Here is a 20,301-nt window from a genome sequence, read left to right on the forward strand (position 1 = left end):
TCTCTCTCTCTCTCTCTCTCTCTCTCTCTCTCTCTCTCTCTCTCTCTCTCTCTCTCTCTCTCTCTCCTCTCCTCTCCTCTCCTCTCCTTTTTACCCATTATTTTCAGAATCACAAACTCTCATCAAACCAAGGAAGTCGAAGCTGTCTTCACTTACACTATTTCACTTCTATCTCTCTAGCCGTCTAGCTGGGCATACCCAGGAAGACCTGGAAAGAGGGAATGGAGGGAGGCAGTTTTCTCTCTACATCTGTCTCTCTCCACTGCCTCTCTTGAGCCCTGTTTCTGAAAAGGACCAAAGCACATCCTTGAAGTTGGCACTACCCAGGCTCGGTGAATTCAATCACTTAACAGTCCCTTACCTCACTCACATAGCCCTTCCATGACGGTCCTTCCCCAGATAGCCACAGCGCTCCAGCCACCATCCCCACCCAGACATGTGGTCCGATGTCCAGAGGGACTTGTGTTCACATTCGACCATGGCATCCTCGCATCCTCAAGTCCAGGTCTTAGTGTTCTCAGCCTGCTGAGCTGTCAACCTGTAGGCAGTTTGAGGGCAGAGGGAGTGGAACAGATACATCAAGCGCCCCCGTGCTTAACAACCATTCACATATCCAGATGGATTGGTGCAGTGGGGGAGGTAGAACTTTCCCCCAGCTGGGTACACACCATGCAAATGGCTGAATTGCCTTCCTCCACTCTTTGACGACTGAGTGATGCACTTGGGGTCAGATGTTTAGATTAAAGGGGGCTGGGAATTCCTTTGTTTAATTCCACCTACTTACTGTACACACAGCAGTGAGAAGCCTGCGTGCATTTCACTTCCAAGGCTTCACACACACCCACTCACCCATTTATCCTCATTATGCTCTTTTGTTCCATTTAACCTTCTTTGGATACAACGGGATTTTTTTCTGGAGATTTTAGAGACTTAATAACATTGCACATTTGTTCTTCTTATAGCACAATATGCTGAATGGGAACTGGATGATATTTAGGTTGAGTTTCATAAAAGCTTTCAAGTAATACAGAAGTAGCAACATAACGGTGGAAAGTCAGCTGAATTCAGAGGACTGTGAATTCAAATTTGATCTTGGACAAGTCACTTGACCTCTCTGGGCCTCAGTTTCCTCATCAGCAAATATGAGGGATGGACTAGATGACATCTAATGTCTCTTTGAGTTCTAAATAAAAGATCCTGAAAAATATGGGAATATGAATAAACGAAATCTCAAGTTATATTATTTTGGAAGTTTGAGACAGGTGCTATACTTAGTAGAAATCTAACATCTTGTTACAGGACTTTGAAAAAATTTAAGTATACACTAGCAAGCAAGAGCTAGCATAGAGTAATATATAACACAATAGACTTGTAGCCAGGAAACACACCTCAAAAACTTATCAGATGAGTGACCCTGGGCAAGTCACTCACTACTCAGCCTCAGTTTCCTTGTATGTAAAATTAGGATAATGATACTTGTATAGCACTTATATAGCTGTTGTGAGGATCAAATGATATAGTGTATATAAAGTATTTTATAAGCCTTAAAGTGAGATATCAATATCATCTTTGAAAAACGTGTTTTATAGTAGTCTCCACAACTACTAAAATTTTGAATAAGGAGCCTCAGCAATAGTTAGCACCCTTCTAAAATGGCCCCAAAGAGTGAGGTTCCTGAAAAAGTTGCAATTCAGAATGATGTTAGGTTCTCTAATACCTTTTTGTTGTAGGGCACTGCTGCTTCCTGTAGGGATTCTATTTCAATCAAGACTGGAGCACATTTGTTGATTGTTATTCTTAACCATTTTTGTGGTTCACTAATGATTGCTTTCCCATAGTCACAGTAAAACATCTCTTGATTCTTTGAGAGCATGTATGTGTGTGTGTGTGTGTGAGAGAGAGAGAGAGAGAGAGAAAGAGAGAGAGAGAGAGAGAGAGTATTTGCCATTCACGATTTTTTTCAAGCAATTACCTCCCAAGCTTGCCCAAGTTTAATGCTCTGTTCCTTCAGAACAGCCCCATCCCATAAAAAAAGCTGAGGTCTATAAGCTCAGATCTCCAGTCATCTTTCCAAGCTCAGACTTTGTTAATCTGGGGATTACAATATTTATTAAGCACCTGCTTTGTGCCAGGCCTTATGCTAAACTCTGGGAATAAAAAAAAAATCAGCAAGACAGTGCCCACCCTCAACGAGCTTATAATTTCTACCCCTTAGTTCTTTCCCAGGCCATTTCCTTTGTACTGGCTACATTCTTTTCCCTTCTCCAGCTTTCTTCCTTGGTGAACCAATTCAACTCTTCTCTATTCTGTACTCTCCAGGCCCTTCCACCCTTATCCCATGGCTTATCGTGCCCTACCAAACACCAATCTTAGATCATACCCTGTGATCCACTGAAACTGGCCTCTTTGAACATGACTTTTGACTGAGCAGTTTTGCTGGCTGTCCTACATGCCTGGAATGTTCTCCTTCCTTATCTCTACCTTCTTATCTTCCAAGTCTCAGCTACAGTCCTACCTTCTTCAAGGAGCTTTTCCCAGTCTTCCTTTAATCTTAGTGCCTTCACTCCAAGACTACTTCTGATTTATCCTATATCTATCTTGTTTGTACATATTTTTTGCATGTTGTCACCTCCATTAGATTATGAGCTCCTTGAAAGTAATGACTGTTTTTTGCCTTTTTTTATATCTCCAGTGCTTAGCACAATGCTTAGCACATAGTAGGTACTTAATAAATGTTAGTTGACTGACAGATGCCCTCCACCCATTGCCTTCTTTCTTATTCATGTGATGCTGAGTAAAGGGAGAGAAAATCATGAAACCCTGCTAAGTGGATCTGGTACACATTTATGTTACATAATCTCAATTGGATTGTCACCGCACATCCTTTTTATAGCTCCCTAATTTGTTCACCATCCACTCACCACAATGGCTTCTCCAAACCTTTTTAACCCTCTCTAAACTTCTGATGGCTTGCCCTCTCCAAATCCTCTCAACTCAGATTCTTGCCTAGTATTGAGACACTTCACTGAAAACTCCCTCTTCTCCCCTACTCATCTCACATCATTCACATGCTTCTATCACCCCCTTTACCCCTTCACACATGATGATATGGCCTTTCTCCTGAAAGGCAAACCCCTTTATATGCACAAGTGATCCAATTCCGCTCCATCTTCTCTAGTAGATTGGCCCCTCTATCATCTCTACTCTCTCACTTATCTTCAGTCTAGACCTGTCTACTGGCTGCTTTCCTATTGCCTACAAATATACCCATGTCTCTCTATCCTTAAAAAAAAACATTTGATTCATCTCTCCCAGTTATCGATCACCCTATATCTCTCCTGCCTTTTGCAGCTAAACTCTGTGAGAAGGCCATCTACAATTCGTGTCTCTACTTCCTTTCTCCTCCCTCTTTTCTTAACTCTCTGAATTTTGGCTTCCTAACCTCACCATTGAAAAAAAAAACCCCAAAGTTACCAATGATCTCTTAATTGCTAAGTCAAATAGGTTTTTTACTCAATTTTCATCCTTCCTGATATGTCTGCAGCTTTTGACACTGTCAGTCACCCTCTATTCCTTGACATCTTTTAAGTTTTCATAACACTACTCTAACCTCCAGTATCCCTAACCCCCCAGTATCTTGGCTCTCATCTCTACTCGACTATCTTAGGTCCATGCTATACTGCCACAATTCAGGTGTTCCCCATCATTCTCTGCTTCACTCACCCATCTGAGAAAAGAAGCAACAAGTCAGCCTGTTGAGTGCTCAGACACCATCCACCAGAGGAGCCCTGTCCCAGACCAACAGTACAGAAACTTGACCCATCCATGAGTCAAATGAGTGCTTCATGTGAAAAACATCTTCTGGGCATACCATCCCCGTTCATCTTCAAATGAGCTGAACTAGGCTGAGTTCCATCAGCCATTGAAAACCCAATCACCAATTTTTTTACTGACCCAGAAGCCTGAACTATCTTGATAATTCTGTTTCTTCTTCCCTAGTGTTGGGGAGAGAATAGATTGATGCTGACCACTGTCATGGTGGATGACTGGAGCCCCAAACAACTGATACTTCCCCATTAAATGTTTATAAGACTCCCACCTCTTCTTTTCCCAATCCCTGAGAGTCAGAAAACTCATTCCCCAGCTATTTCACCTTCCCCTCCTCACTCTCTAAGCCCCATCCTTTCAGCTATGCCCCTCCCCAAAACCCAATCCACCTCTGCCTTCCCCTTCCATTGAGGCTCCTAGTGCTCCTATTCCATCATTAACAAGCTTCCTTTGACCCTAGACCTCTTCTCACTTCCTTGTTTCTATCTTCTTGATGTTGCATCTTCTCCAAAACTATGTTTTCTTTCTCTTATGCCTCACCTCTAGCAAAATAGACTAGGAGGAGAAATAGGCATCTTCTTCGATTCCCTCTTCCAGGCCCTCCTGCTACCATCACGCAGTAGCCCTTTTGAAATTCACTTCATCCATCTCTACCATACAGACCACAATTGTGGTATTCTGCTGGACTCTGGGTCACTCATCCACCTTTCTCATGTTCAGTTCCTTGTTCAGTTTTTCTTTCTAACCCCAACTTTATCTTCATAGTCAGAGATTTCAATATGCATGTCGATATCCTCAAAATTTCCTCGGCCTTCCAGTTCATTAGCTTCCTTAACTTGTATGATCTATATTTTCACTCTACTTCAGCCACCCACAGGGATGCTCATAACCTAATCTCACCATCACTCATAACTGGGATACTTCCATTGTCCTGCAATCTGGAATTTCTCTTCCCATAACCTCCTATCCTTCCATCTCTTTCTATTCTGTTTTACTCCTACTAAACCTATTTTCCATTTTTTTTTAAGTGGGCTTTTATTTCTTTAGGCAATTGGAGTTAAGTGACTTGCCCAGGGTCACACAGCTAGTGTCAAGTGGTTGGTCTGAGGCTGGATTCGAACTCAGGTCCTCCTGACTTCAGGGCCGCTACTCTATTCACTGCACCACCTAGCTGCCCCTATTTTCTGTTATTACCACAACTTCCACCCTCTCAGGGGTGGAATCCCTATAATAAAGTAGCAAAAAAATAAGAAGAAGAAAATTAAAAAGCTCAGCAAAATCAACCAACATCAGAAAAGTCTGACATTATATGTTCTACATTCTATATCCATAGAACCTCATTTCTGCAAAGGATCCAGATTAGTTATATTTTCATATCTGTTCTTTGGGGCCAAGCTTGGTCATTTTAATTTTTACAACATTCAGTTTCAATTATTTTGTTTGCATACATTTTGTAATTAAATTTTCTGAATACATTTTGTTTTCCCTCAATAAAATTTAAGGTACTCAAAAAAGAGAAAGTGTTAGGGAGTTGTGAGGAATTGAGGGAATTGAGGTGATTGAAGCAGCAAGTGGTAGTGGGAATTGAGTGAACTACAGTGATTTTATCTTGTGACTCAATTCTGGATCTAATTCAGTTCCCTTTCTTTTCAATTATGGGTCTAGTTCAATTTCTGTAGTTAGAAAATTTCATTTGATTGTGAGAATTAGGAGAAACCTTATTACTTTGTTTGAATCTAGCCTTGCATGACTGGGAAACTGGACCATTTCTACCTGCTATTTAGAGATCCTTAACTAAGGATGTAGGTTATGTTGATTAGAAACTCAGATCCAAACATTGATGCAAGGAGTTTTCTCACAATTGTACAGGCAACTCAGGCAACCCATATTTATTACCTGAAAACTGGCCCCGTTCTGATCAATCAGTTATTCTTTCCATGTTCCTTTGATTGTTTACAGATAGTTAGGGAGAGTGAGACACCTCTTTTTCTAAATTCAGAGAATTGTATCTATTCACGTTCCCTGTCCCAATTTGGAAAGTTCCTAATCTTTCATCCAATTAAAAATCAGATTACCTAATGTTATACTGTTTCCTTTTAATTAATTGGCCTATTTGAGTAATTGTTTTTAATGTATAATAGTCTGTCTCCCCTATATTAAGTATCCAGGCTAAGTCGAGGTCTGGTTCTGGTTTGTTGGCCAATTGCCATGCATTGTTTAATAAATTGATAGCTTGGAAGATAAAACCTTTGTTTCCTCAATCACTCATCTGGACTGTATTGAATAGGAGGAGGATGGGGGTGGGTGAGCGGGTGGGGAGGGCAGGGTGGAGGAGAGAGGATGTCATCAGACCTGTCTTTTAGGAAAATCAATTTGACATCTGAGTGAATGATCTATTGGAGTGAGGAGAGACTTGAGGCAGAACACTAACTAGCAGGCTATTATAATAGCCCAAGCTTGGGGAGATCAGAGCCTTCACCAGGGTGGTTGCCATGTCAGATGAGAAAAGGGGTAGGGAGCACATGGAAGGTGTTACAGAGGTGGAAAGACAAGATTTGACAATTGTATTAGGTAATAGGGAGGAGAAAGTTGAAGAGTTCAGGATGATATGTAGGTTGTAAGCCTAGGTCACTGGGACAATGGTGCTATGCTTAACAGTAATAGGGAAGCGGGGAAGGCTTGGGGAAAGACAATGATTTCAGTTTTGGCCATGTTAAGTTTTAGATGTCTATAGGCCATCTAGTTCAAGATGTCTAAAAGGCAGTTGAAGATTTGAGATTGAAATAAGGGTAAAGGTTAAGGCTGGACAAGTAGATCTGAGAGTCATTTGCATAGAGAATAATTGAATCCACGGGAGTTGATGAGCTCACCAAGTGAAACAGTATAGAGGGAGAAAGAAGATTGCCCAAGACAGAGCCTTAGAAGGAAGAAAGGAAGGGAAAAACACATGTATTATGCACCTACCACGTGCCAGTAGTATGCTAAGTACTTTACAAATATTATCTCATTTGATCCTCACAACAACCCTGAGAGGTAGGTGCTATTATTATCCTCATTTTGCAGTTGAGGAAACCGAGGGAGATGATAGTTAAGTGACTTTTTCAGGGTCACACAACTACCAAATGACCGAGGCTGAATTTGAACTAACATCTCCCTGACTCCAGGGCCAGTACTCTATGCACTATTCCACCTAGCTTCCTCAAACATCTTGGAGCACCACACTATTAGTAGGTGTGATGTAGAAGAGGATCCAGCAAAGGAAACAGAAGAGTGGTCTTACTAGTGGAAGAACCAAGAGAAAGCAGTGTCATGAAAACATTTTTGAGGGGAGGGAAAGGTTGAGTAAGTATTTATTTCCCCACTCTGAGCCTCAGGTTCCTCTTGAGAGGTAACTGCAAATTATATAATGGAAACTACTCTCTTTAAATTTACCACTGATCTCTTATTTGCAGGGTCCTTTTATCAATCCTCTTCCTTCTTGACTTCTATCCAGCTTTTGACTCTGTTGATGACTCTTTCCTTCTCTCTAGGTTTTCATGACGTTATTTTCTCCTGGTTCTCCTATTACTACTATTATGAAGGCTCCTCAGCTGCCAAAGTGATTTTCCTAAAGTATAGATTTCATGTCATTTCTCTTCTCAATGAACTCCAGTGGCTCCCCATTACTTCCAAAATGAAATGTAAAGTCCTCTATCACAACCTGGCCTGTTCCCATATTTCCAGGCTTGTTACTGGGTACCTCCTTCCACAATCTCTATGATTCTACTACAATGGCTCGCTTGCTGTTTCTAGCACATCAGCCATCTTTGTGGCTTTGCACTGGCTGTCTCTCATACCAGTAATGCCCTCCACCCTTAATTCCACTTCTAACTTATTCTGACTTCTTGCAAGATTCAGCTCAAATGCCATCCTCTTAGCATCCTTTTCACCTTCCTATCTAAGATTATCTTTCATCTTCTCTCTATATATCTTGTATGTGCTTATTTACATATTTTTCTCCCATTCAAATGTAAATTCCTTGAGGGCAGAGACTGTTTTTGCCTTTCTTTGTTTCCTTGGCAAAGAATGTTTATTAAGGTCAGTCACTATGCTAAGGGATACCCTATAACTGGTAAGATCCTCTATGTTCCTATTGTATATGACAATGTACCAATTATCTCAAACCCCAGAACATTATAGGGTCTCCTAAATGAGATTAATGCATACTCAAAAGCAATTTCTCTTATAAAACACACAGGAAAAACTAAATGAATGAAAACTGCCTATTGTCCAGACAATGATGTGGATCTAGATAGTCATCAAATGAGCTAGTAAAAGATTACATATATCTGGGGAAAGCATTGCAGATAGATGTGTTGGGGACCCAGAATTTAATAGGAAGAAAAAAGGGTGCTGAATTGCATTTGGGAAATGTGATGGGCTTTTAGTGAACCCAGCTTGCTCTCTAGCACCAAAGCTCATCATTTTGACATAAATGTTTTCCTGGTGATATATGATTATACATCTTATAACATCACAATCTTGGAATAATTAAAATTATAGATGATCAATATGGTAATGAAGAGATGTATAGTAGAAGCAAGTAGACTGCAATTGATGACATGTTTAAGAAGCCCAAGGTACAAGCTTCACCGGTACCCACAAAATGTAAAGGGACCTAGAGGAAGTACTCTAGCATACTGGTTATATGTAGCAGCAAGGTGGCATGGGGATAAAGTGCCAGGCCTGAAGTCAGAAAGACCTGAGTTCAAATATGGCCTCAGACACTTACTACATGTATGATCATGGGAAAGTTATTTAATCACTGTCTGCCTGTTTCCTCAAATGTAAAATGGGGATAATAGAATGTAGGGTTGTATGAGGATCAAATGTGACAATATTTGTAAAACATTTAAGACAGTTCCTGGCACATAGTAAACAAGCATTAATAAATTATTTTTTTTCCTTTCTTTTCTTCCTTCTTTGCAGAATAGCTACAAAGCACAAAAACAAATAGCAACAGAGAAAGAAATCCACAAGAAACAAAATCTCTTAGGCCTATGCTCACTATCTTTAACTGAACCTCTTGAAACCTCTAGCTCCCCATTCAAGACTCAGCTCAAGTGCCATCTTCTTCAGCAGGTCTTTCTTGATTGTCCCAGTGGCTCGTATTCCTTCCCCCCACCACCATCCCCATGCTTTTGTATTTATGTTGTATATATCCTGTGTTTACCTCTCTGTGAATATTTTCTATATTCCCATAAAATGTAAATGACTTAAGTTCAGGAAGTGTCTCTCTTCTGAATTTTCATTCTTAGAACACAATGCAATATTTGGCGCATGGTCATAGCTTGTAAATTAATTGATTGATTGATTAGATTTACTGGGACTCTTATTTATCATCTCTAACTTTCAACAAGTCACTTATAAAATTTCTGGATCTTAATTTCCTTAACTTTAAAATGAGAAGTTTGAACTAGATGATCAGTAAAGACCTTTCTAGCTTCAAATCCAATGTTACAAGTTGCCTCAAGACTTATGGGTATAGACGTATTTGATAGGGCATAGATCTATCCAAATCTACTGTAAAGGGCAATCTCATGCTTGAGAGAAACTGCTTAAAAATAACTTAAAAACTGAATGCATAGGGGAGTGGTTCCAAATTTTTTTAGAGTTGCAACATTCTATTATTGTTCATTTGATTTCACAACATTGTGCCGGCCCCACCCACTGAAAAAGAGAGACTAGTGAGGGGGATTGCTTTGTGACATGTTTAATACTTGAAGAAAAATTAATCTTGTTCTGAGAACTTTCTGAAAACTTAATGATACCCCTTGAAAATGTTAGAGGCATAAAACCAGGGTGGAGGCATTCATTACTTAGAAACAAGTCTCATATTACAAAAACACTGTATTCCTAATGCCTGCCTCTAGTAGTATATACTACCATACTATAGTAATATATACTACCATACTCTAGATATGAGAAGTTTCTAAGCCAAAGCCCCACAAGTGGCTTTCATAGGGCTACATGCAGTTAAGTCAAATCTTCCTTAGAATTATAGATCATACAGGATGGGACCTCAGAGGCTGTGTCATCTAACCACCTTGTTTTACAGTTGAGGAAACTGAGGCCAAGTAAAGTTTAATGATCAAGATAATAGTGTAAAATGTGGGACTTCAACCCAGGTCCTCTGCTTCCAGAGAAAATGCCCTTTTCAGTGTTTAGGCTCTTAGTGGGAAGCTACTAGAGAAGTCCTTTTGGAGATAAACAATACAATGCAATTTGGAAACATACTCAAGACTGACAGAGAGACTTTTTAAAATCTTTTCTTCATGAGTAAATACTTTTTATTCAACTATGACATGTGATAGACCTAAAATAGAGACCCTACATTCAAGTCCACATCCACTCAAAATGATATCTGTAAACCCCTTTTGGTTTGTTACCTCTTCCTTAGTCTGCCAGGGGACACAATTAGTTCAAAACAAAGACATTTTTAAAAATAGCATAGTAAAAAGTTTTGCAGTAGAATATTCTTTACATTCTTTTGACAAACATAAGAATTGAATTACCATCAAGGGTTAAATAAAGCAGGAAATTTAGAATTAGAAATCAAAATTTTGCCCACTATTCTGCTGTTCTCCATCAATAATAAAGCACACATTTATGTAATACTTACTTATTTACATTTTTACATGTTATATCCTTCCGGTAAAATGTGAGATCCTCAAGGGCAGATTCTATTTTGTCTAGTCTTTTTTATCCCCAGCACCTAGCACAGTGCCCTATGCATAGTCAACTCTTTATATGGACCTTTTGGATTGGATTGAATGAGTCGAGATTAACAAGACATTTTTCTTACAACAACCCTGTGAGTTTAGTAATATGACCATTATTATGTTACAAGTTAGGAAACTGAGGCACAGATATATTGAGGAATTGTCAAAAGATCATAGATTTAGACCTGGAAGGGACTTTAGAGGCCACCAAATCCAATCCATCATTTGACAGATGAGGAAACTGAAATGTAGAGAGACTAAATGACTTAGGGTTATGTAATTATTAAGTCAGATTTTCTGACTTCAGGTTCAGCATACTTTCTGTTTTATTATATTGCTTTTTAAAGATCACCATATTAAAATCATCTTTTTAGGAAAATAAATAACCTAGAGTAGTCTATGTGAAACAGATACTCAGAGGAAATTATGTTCTGGTTTAATTCAGTTTTGGGAATGTATATCTTTGATACTAAGTATACCTGCATGATGATAATTATACTGTGATTTGTTATATCATTCACTGGTGTGTTGGAAAATCAAGTGCTTTCCCATGCCCTTGCAGTAACCTCAGTGCACCAGAGTATAGCCCAGCTAATATTTCTCTCCTGGCCCCCTATTTCTCAACATTGCTTAAGAAGCAGTGTTGTTCAGTTAGACAATGTACTATCAACATGCAGCTTCTTTTGATTTTAACTGTTGAAACTGAGTTGAAAAAAATATTTCCATTGAATACGATCTGCAAATGAGTGGCTTGCCAAAAATAACTCAAGTATCCCAATAACATGGATTAACCTCTTTCCTGCTACTTTGTGGTATTAAAAGGCTATAATTTGCAAGGTCTTCAAGAAACAACTTTAAAAAAAAAAGAGTACAAATAGCCAAATCTTGGGTGGTTGTTCTGTTTAAAAATGAACTTTCCAACATATGGGTGTCTTTATTTTGTATTTATATAGGTGTTGGACTCTGATTAGCACACTAACATCTCCTTGAGCCAGCCTCATAGTTTTTCCTCAAAACAAACATAAGAATTCAGTCAGTCCTTTTTGCTGACAAAGAAACTAAATATAAAGGACACAGCTGCAATTGAACTTAGTATGTACCCCATCCCCAGGCTATGGGCTTCCTCTGCTACTCCCAACTACCAGAGGTTGCTTTGGCCCCTGGTAGGGGTTGGGAAGGGAAAGTAAGAGAAGGGAAAAAAGAATATTGTGAGTGGGCTTAATGTCAAAATTTGATCTCACTTAGTCCTGGGCCTCCTTCCTCCTCCTCCCCTCCCCCCTCACCCCGGACCATTCTGCCATTCTCCCTCCCTTGTTTCCATCCTCTTCTTACTTCTTACTCTGCACTTTATCCCTACAATAGGTCTTTCTCATCTTCTTCAGAATGTTGCACTGGACTCTTAGCACTTTTACCAAGATAGCACTGCTTGTTCCTGAGCATCAGGCATAATATAGATAGGGTTTGGTGGTGATGCAAAGAATGTGTGGTAAGAAAATTCTGGCAAATCTGAACTCAGGAGATATTTTGCTGAGAGAAGACACAAAAGAGAAATGATAACCACCTTCACATATTTGAAGGATTGTCAAATAGAAAAATGATTGACTTATGTAGTCCAAGATGGTAGAACAAAGAGCATTGGGTAAAAATTGCAGACACACAGATATGGCTTGCTATAGCACAGTGGATAGAACTCTAGGTTAGGAATCACTAAGATCTGAGTTCAAATCCAACCTCAGACATTTACAAGCTGTGTGTACTTATGCAGTTACTCAACCTCTCTTGGCCCCAGTTTCTTCATCTGTATAATGATAGAGTTATACGCAATGACCTCTAAGATCCTTCCAACTCTAAATGTATGATTCTATGACCTTCTAATAATTAGAACTGGCCAAACATGGACAGGTTGACTACCTCTAGAAGTAGGAGTTTCTCTCTCCTCACACTGGAAGTCTTCAAATAAAAATTAGATGAGATTTGTTGAGGTGATTCATGGCTAGGTATGGGTTGGGCTAGATGGCATCTGGACTCCTTCTCAGTTCTGAAATTATATGTGATTCCTCCTTTCCAAAGCAAGCTCTGAGGAGTTACAAAGTAACAAGAATAAAACAAACCAGTTGTGGTATTTCTTTGGGTATCACACTCCTTTTCGAAATAGCCTGCCCATCAATCAGTAAATCAACAAGCATTTATTAAGTACCTTTTGTTGTTGTTGTTCAGTTGTTTCATTCATGTCTGACTTTACGACCCTGTTTGGGGTTTTCTTGGCAAAGATACTAGCATGGTTTGCCATTTCCTTCTCCTGCCCATTTTACAGATTAGGAAACTGAGGCAAACAGGATTAAATGACTTTTCCAGAGTTACACAGTTAGTAAGTGTATGAGGCCAGATTTCAACTCAGGTCTTCCTGACTCCTGCTCCAGCTCTCTAACCACTGTACCATCTAACTGCCCTATTTAGTACCTACTATGACATACTTAGAGAAGGAAATTCTACAGTTTTTTTCTACTCATACTTCTATCCACCACTTTCACCTCCACTGAGTAGCCAGTGTCAGCAGCAATAGGAATAGGTGAATTGAAGTAATCTCTGGGCTACTATGAGGCCAGTCTACACACAAAGAAGATATATAATATGGGCAAATGCCTGCAAATAATGTATTTTTTCATTAATTACTGTAGAAATGGAAATAAATCTTCTAAAATCTGACAAGGCACTGATGTTGATTCCTGAGATCAAATGCTCACTATCAATGAAGCAGCATTAACATATCACTCCCTAAACATGTCTTTGAAAAATAATATCCATAAGACAGTAATCAGCAATTCTAGAACAGTGTGGGAGAGAGATCCAATTAGCTTCCCTCACTTTACCTCAATAGATGTATTTCTAAAAAGTTGAGTAAATTTAAATATTTATTAATTAGATTATATTCTAAATATACTATTTCCCTCTTTGTCCACAAGAAATATATTTCTAAAAAGTTGAGTAGATTTAAATATTTATTAATTAGATTATATTCTAAATATACTAAAGGAGTTCTCTTTTTAAAAGAATCTTAGGGTAAATCCTACTTTGAAGCCTTTTGTCAGTGAATAGGCATGTTCTTGGGCAACTCACTTAACCTCTCTAGGCCTCATTTTTCTCATCTTTAAAATAGTTGGGTTGGATTCAATGATCTTTAAGGTCCAGCTCCACATCTACGATCTTATTATCTTTTACATAAATTTGGATTTTCCTATGTGAAGTTGGCTTAAAATAAGATATATCACTCCACTTTTCTCCCCAGGGATATTTCATAGAAACTTAAATTAGACAGACTTTCAGTATTAACAGATTCAATCTTGTCACTTTACAGATAAGAAACTGAAACCCAGATAGAAGTAGTGTGACAAAAGACTATCTGGAAACAGTGTGTAAATATCTGATGGACTTGAAGTCAGGTTTGAATCTTGCCTCTGACCTGAGCATATTTTGCCCTCTTTGTCTCATACAACTCCCTAGGATTCAAGTGCTGTCATAATTCTCACTTCTGAATTCCCCTGAGTTGAAAATATCCTTTCTTCTTCTTGCATTCTATCTTGTTAACAGAATAATTTAAGAGGGTGATAATTTGAGCTAATTAGCACTTCTAACTTCTTAAAATTTCCATGAGCAAATTACACTTGAGTCCACCAATCAAGGGATTTGAATAGTCAAACAAAGATAGTAATGCTTAAGAAAATTGAAGGGGTTAATGATGAATAAAGTCCAAAGTATTTGAGAAATCTCACAGTCACCAATCCACATACTGAAGGAAAACAAGCAAATAATTTTGGGTCCAGTCAAACAAATAATCACTGAACTGGAGTCTCTGATATTTTGCTTCACTTACTTGAATGAGTCCTGTGTCCTCTCAGTCTTTCAGTTGGCCCCAGTGAAAATCCTTCTCTGTGTTTCTGTATAAAAGTTCCTCCTTCACTTTCCTAGATTACAACTTTTGATTCTTCAGCTCTTCTTCAAAGCAGGAGTGTCGCCATGAGGTCACTAAACATGAGCTCTACTGTTCTTGAACTGAGCTTCAACAAAACTTCTTTCGTGTTGGTTTTAAAGTTATATTACCCCATTGCATTTGGGGGTACCGTTCTGTATAACGTCCTATTACATCATGTCCAAGAGTTTGTCCTTATTGGAGGAAATCCTGCCCTTTTATTTATAGACTCATGCTTTGAACTTATGGAAGCAGAACTCAGTGGAAATACGAATTAAACAGGCCACTTTAAAGACAGAGATGCTCAAATGAACTGTCAATATAATGAACAGCTGACTTTGAAGACTGTGTGTTAAATGCCTCTAAATGTCAAGTCCCTGGTATTGCTTGGGGGGGGGGCAGCTTTTATTGTTCAGTTATTGTTTTCGGTCTTTCTGTTGATTCGCCTTTGTTCAGTTGGCTCAATTCCAAACATTACAATTATGCTATTCTTACTCAGCCTAGAGTTCTACAGCAGGAATTTTCCATTCCACTATACTCTATGTGGTTCTCTAATACTGATCATCAGAGTTCCCACGCATCCTGTTAATTATTTTATATTTACCCAGTTGTCCTAAATTGTTCTTGTTGCTGCATCCTCAACTATTTTGTGGAAGGGAAGGGGGTAGTAGATTATCTGACCTGGTAAGGCTTTACTATTTACATGAGCTGTTATTATCAGGAACCTCTTTGTAGAACAGAGAGGGACAAAGCGAGGCAGTCCATTTACAACTGTTATTGGGTATGATTTTTATCAGCCCAATGCTCTAGACCATTGAGATCTTGTTGGATACTGACTCTGTTATCCAACTTATTACCTTTGTTTTATCTAACTATCTGATAATTATGTCACTTGGGAATTTATTCAAGTCACTGATGAGAATGAAAAACTGTAGATCTTTGAGGGAGTCCACTGGAGGTCTCCTTCCCAGCTGACCCATGAATGACTATTCTTTGTATCTCACTATTCCACCATTTCCAAATGCACCTAATTGTATTAGGATCTCACTCACATTTTTTTTCCCTCTTTGTCCACAAGAATAGCATGAAAGACTTCTCAAATGCTTTGTTAAAAATCTGAGTCATTCTCCTAATCTATCTCTCTGTTTTGTTGTCAAAATAGGAAATGAACCATTCTAGAAGAATTTTGCTGACTCTTTGTGATAACTTGTTCCTTTTCTAAATGTCCACGAACCATCTCTTTAATAATGTTTTACCATAACTAACATGGAAATATGTTTTGCATGACTGAACATGTATAACCCATATCAGATTGCTTGCCTTCTCAATGAGAGGGAGAGAGGAGGGAGAACATTTGGAACTCAAAAAAATTTTTAAATGAATGTTAAAATTTGTTTTTACATGCAGTCGGAGAAAAGTAAAATATTAAATTAAAAATAATGTTTTAGAATTTGGCAAGAATCAAAGTCAAGTTCACAGGCCTATACTAGGACACTGTTGTTATTAGTATTGTACTACAATGAGAGGAGTGTCAGCATAAAACAATTCATGCTGTCTTATTGAATTTCTCAAAAGAAAAGAAATAAAAATGAAGATCAGAAGAATTATAGTTAATAACTGTGGAGTACTACATTTTTTTTTTAGACTTCAAAACATTTTGACTCTTCACCCTTGGCTACAGTTTAGGTTCTGACCAATGACACAGCTAGATTTCTCTTTACCTTCTTCCCTTTCAGAAAAAAGCCCTCCTTTTTTCAAAGAACTACAAAACAAACCATTCTACCTCTCATGCAAAGAGTTATTGGAGTAAATATAGGTTTAAGCCCATGGAAAGAGAAAAGAGGCAGCCAACAGGGACTGTCACTCAGTCATATACTCAAAGTAAAAATCATCACTTCATAGCAAAGATTTGACATAGTTGTTCATCAAATTCTTGTGGAAAAGAAGTGTGGGATAGATCATTTGTATAACTAGGTAGATTTGGAATTGTCTTAATAATCTAACAAATGAATAGTTATCAATAGTTTGATGTCATATTGGAACAAAATCTACAGTACAGTACTCCATGAATCTGTGCTTGAGCATGTAAGGAGTAAGCAGTGCTAAGCCTCCTGTACTGTCCTCTTGACAGATCAAATCTGTTGTAGCATATTTAGTTCTGTGAACCTCATTTCAAGAAGGAAAATGGTGAACTGGAGATTGTCCAAAGGAAAGTGACCAGGTTGGTTAAGGGCCTCAGATTCATGCCATATGAAGATTATTTTAAAAAGACTGGAAATGTTTAGTCTAACAAAGAAAAGATGTGTATGTGTGTGTTTGGGGGGGATGGCTTATTAAACTCAGGCTTATTAAAGATGTTTTTAGTTATTTGAAGGACTGGCACATGGATGACAGATTACATCTATTCTTGCTTATTCCCAGAGGGAAGAACTAGGAATGATGGGTAGAAGTGACAAAGAAGCAAATTTAATCTTAATATAAGGAAAATGTTCCTAATAATTAGAGATGTCCCAAAGTAGAATGATTTGCCTATGGAGGTCTTCACACAGGAGTTGGAAAACCATTTGTTGGATATGATGTAAAGGAATTCTTCAGGTATAGACTGAACTAGATAGACCCTGAAGTACCTTCTAACTGTAATTCTTTGATTCTCTGACAACAGATCATAGAATCTTGTAGCACTTATGATGAATGTAAACAAAAGTAATATCACAAAAATAATTTCCGATTATGAATCAATATCTACTGCAAAGAATGCAGAGGTAGAAAATGTTCTCTGAAGAACATGATGGGATCATTTAAACAAATTCAACTATACTAATGATATTAAATGATTCATTATGGAAATGGGCACAGAGGATAGTGGCAAAATGGATGCTGGAAAATATGGCCTGTCTAAGAAATTATATATGCTGAGAAACACTCAGAAACTACTCAGAAATCTCATCCTATGTAATAGGAATACTTTCTTCAAGAAGAGAGTCAGACCTTCATGGCAAGTACCTAAGAACATCACACACACACACCCCAAAATTAATTATATCTTAACAGACAGGAAACAATGAACATGGGAATTATTTCAAAATTAGCTATGAGAAGTCAGGCAATTAAGTGTTTAGAGCAAAGGTAAAAATAACCATCAAATTAGGAGAAAAGATGACAAAAAGACACTGTATACAATTGCATTAACCTCAACTTGGCCTATTAAATACGCCAATGATACTTTTTAAAAAAAGAGAAGAAAAAAAGGCAAAAGTATTGGCTTTAGCTGTCATTATATTCTGCAAAAGCTTAAGTGTGTCCAATACTTAAAAATGCAGAGAAACTGACTTAGCCAACAAACAACTGGTCTGCTTGCCAAATGGAGACACAGAGCAGCCAAGGGCAACATTGGGTTAGAACATAAACTCATTTGTAAAACATTACCAGGAATGATGGTAGAAAATTACAAGCAGTGTTACATCATAAATAGGAAAAAATCAGCTGAAGAAAAAGAAAAATAAATCCACAAAAGCTTGGCATAGAAACCCAACTAAACATTCACAGATTAATTTGGCAGCATGATAAATAGAAAATGGACAGATTCATGAATGTCTTAATAACATCTATTTTCATTACCAACGAAGTACTTTTGACCCCTCTGTTCTAAATGTGTATTATGAAGAAGCAGAAATGGCCATTTTTGAAGATGAAGTAAGGAAGAGCAGCTAGACCAGAACAAGACCCATGCACAGCAAGAAATTCTGTGCTGGTGGTAACATAATCTTTATAGCATTAAGGGATTATTTTATGGGATATATCAAGAATGGGAAGATTCCAAAAGAATGGGGGGAAAATCACAATTGCTATTGTGACGCTATTACTACCCAGATGAGACAGTTGAGAGGACGTCAGTAAGTGTTGACCCATAAGCCTACTTCTTTATCTTCATTGACTTTTTATGAGAATGACCTACACATGTATTGAGGATATTTTTGATATAAATATGAGAAGGGCATAGGCAGGGTTTTACAAATGATTTTCTATGACAGACAACATCTTCATCTATGTCAGATCATATCAAATAATTGTGCAGAAGATAAATGATTATATTGTACTTGTTATTTATACACACACACAAAAATACTCAAACATTTAACTCAGTAGAGCAAAACTCAGACTTAAAGGGTCTTCTTTAACAAGGAGTTTCTTATGTATACCTTAATATCATAAAAGATTTTTTCATATAATCAACCACAAGTAACTACGTTCAACAAATCTTAGATGATTTACATAAAGTAAAACATAGAACAGGGAGTTTGTAAAAGGGTCATAGATTCAGAATGGGAAGGGAATTTGGAGTAATCTAGTCAAACTCCCTCATTTTACAGAACAGAAAGTTGAGGTACAAAGTGGTTGAATGATTTGCTTAACTGTCATGTGGTTAGTAAGTGACAGAGTTATAAGAACCCATGTCTTATAACTCCAAATCTGACACTTTTTTCCCCACTGAAACATGTGGAGTTCATCACTGTCATACATGTCTCCTACACAGTCCAAATGAAAGAAGGTTTCTGTGTTGATGGTGAAGTCCTCCAGATACTCCTATCCATGCATAATATCACAGGTAGTATCACTCTGCATTAATCTCTAGAACTTCACAGGATTTTTGAGATCTTTGATTACTCCAGACAGATAGGGCCAGGAATTCATAAAGGAAAAATTGAATGGATTTAAAAGTGTCATTGTCCAGACTACAAGAAGATCATAGTTTTAGAATTAGAAGGGATATAATAGGTCATATTTTTCCAATACTTTAATTTTCCAGATAGGGAAACTATGGCCCAAATAGATTTAGCAACTAGCCCAAGGTCACTCAGAGAGGAAATGGAAGAAACAAGATCCCAACATGCAGTTGGAAGACCATTCCACAGAATTTAGATAATCAGTACATAAATCTGGGGCAGATACTGTCAATGGGCAGTTGGGCCCATAATTGAAAAGCAAAAAGAGAGTAATCATTGGAAAATGTTATAGTGCTTTTACTGATCTCATTCTGATTCCTGGTACAAATAAAAAATTTTTTCCTTGTGAAGCAATATGGTTATGAATCATAGAACATTATAGTTTTCAAGGAATCAAAATTGTTAATGACCCAAAGATCAATGGAAATATATATGGGGGTTGGAAGTAAGATCTAGCATATTTACAATATGGCGCTAGAGGCTTCTGGGTTATATGACCAATAAGATTAGACATTTTTTCCCATTCCCATGACTTCTTAAATCTCTCCAAAATAGAAATTATGTGCAAAAGATGAAGCAATTTTAGTTGTCTCTATAGTCTAGGACATCAAGAACTAAAACAAGGTAAAAACCTGATGAACTAACAATAGAGAAAGCTAATAATCCTTAATGCCCCTTCCCCAGTGCCCACTATATTCCATAGGGCTGTACAAACTGATCCTTAGGCCTACTGTAAAAATCAACTTTATACCCACAGTACCAAGGAAATCCAAATGGCAGATGTTTACTCAGGCTGGGACAGTTAAAGTACTCAGTATGTCAACAGAGTTCATCCAGAGGACTTGGAAAGAAAGGGAATTGGGAGAGGATTCATGTGTAACACTCCATGAAACCACATGGAAAGAGCCCAGTATCTAGCTGAGACCAGATCTGTCACTTGAGGCAGAGTCCAAGGCTGGTAAACCATGAATTCCCAGTGGAAGGCAGCTGAGATAGCTTTGAGATCCAGCCTCCAGGGCAA

At 38.0% G+C, this 20,301-nt stretch overlaps 1 protein-coding gene across 1 annotated transcript in view; it reads right to left on the reverse strand.

Moving 5' to 3' along the window:
- Positions 1–644, reverse strand: part of KBTBD11 (kelch repeat and BTB domain containing 11) — a 33,083-nt gene extending 32,439 nt beyond the window's left edge. The window contains exon 1 of the mRNA XM_027840225.1: positions 362–644. The gene's annotated coding sequence lies outside the window, so the exon portion shown is untranslated. The remainder of the gene's footprint in view (positions 1–361) is intronic.
- Positions 645–20,301: the final 19,657 nt, after the last annotated feature.

The sequence above is a fragment of the Vombatus ursinus genome, unplaced genomic scaffold (genome assembly GCF_900497805.2).
Source record: "Vombatus ursinus unplaced genomic scaffold, bare-nosed wombat genome assembly UNPS02014841.1, whole genome shotgun sequence".
In the NCBI taxonomy this organism is placed as follows: domain Eukaryota; kingdom Metazoa; phylum Chordata; class Mammalia; order Diprotodontia; family Vombatidae; genus Vombatus; species Vombatus ursinus.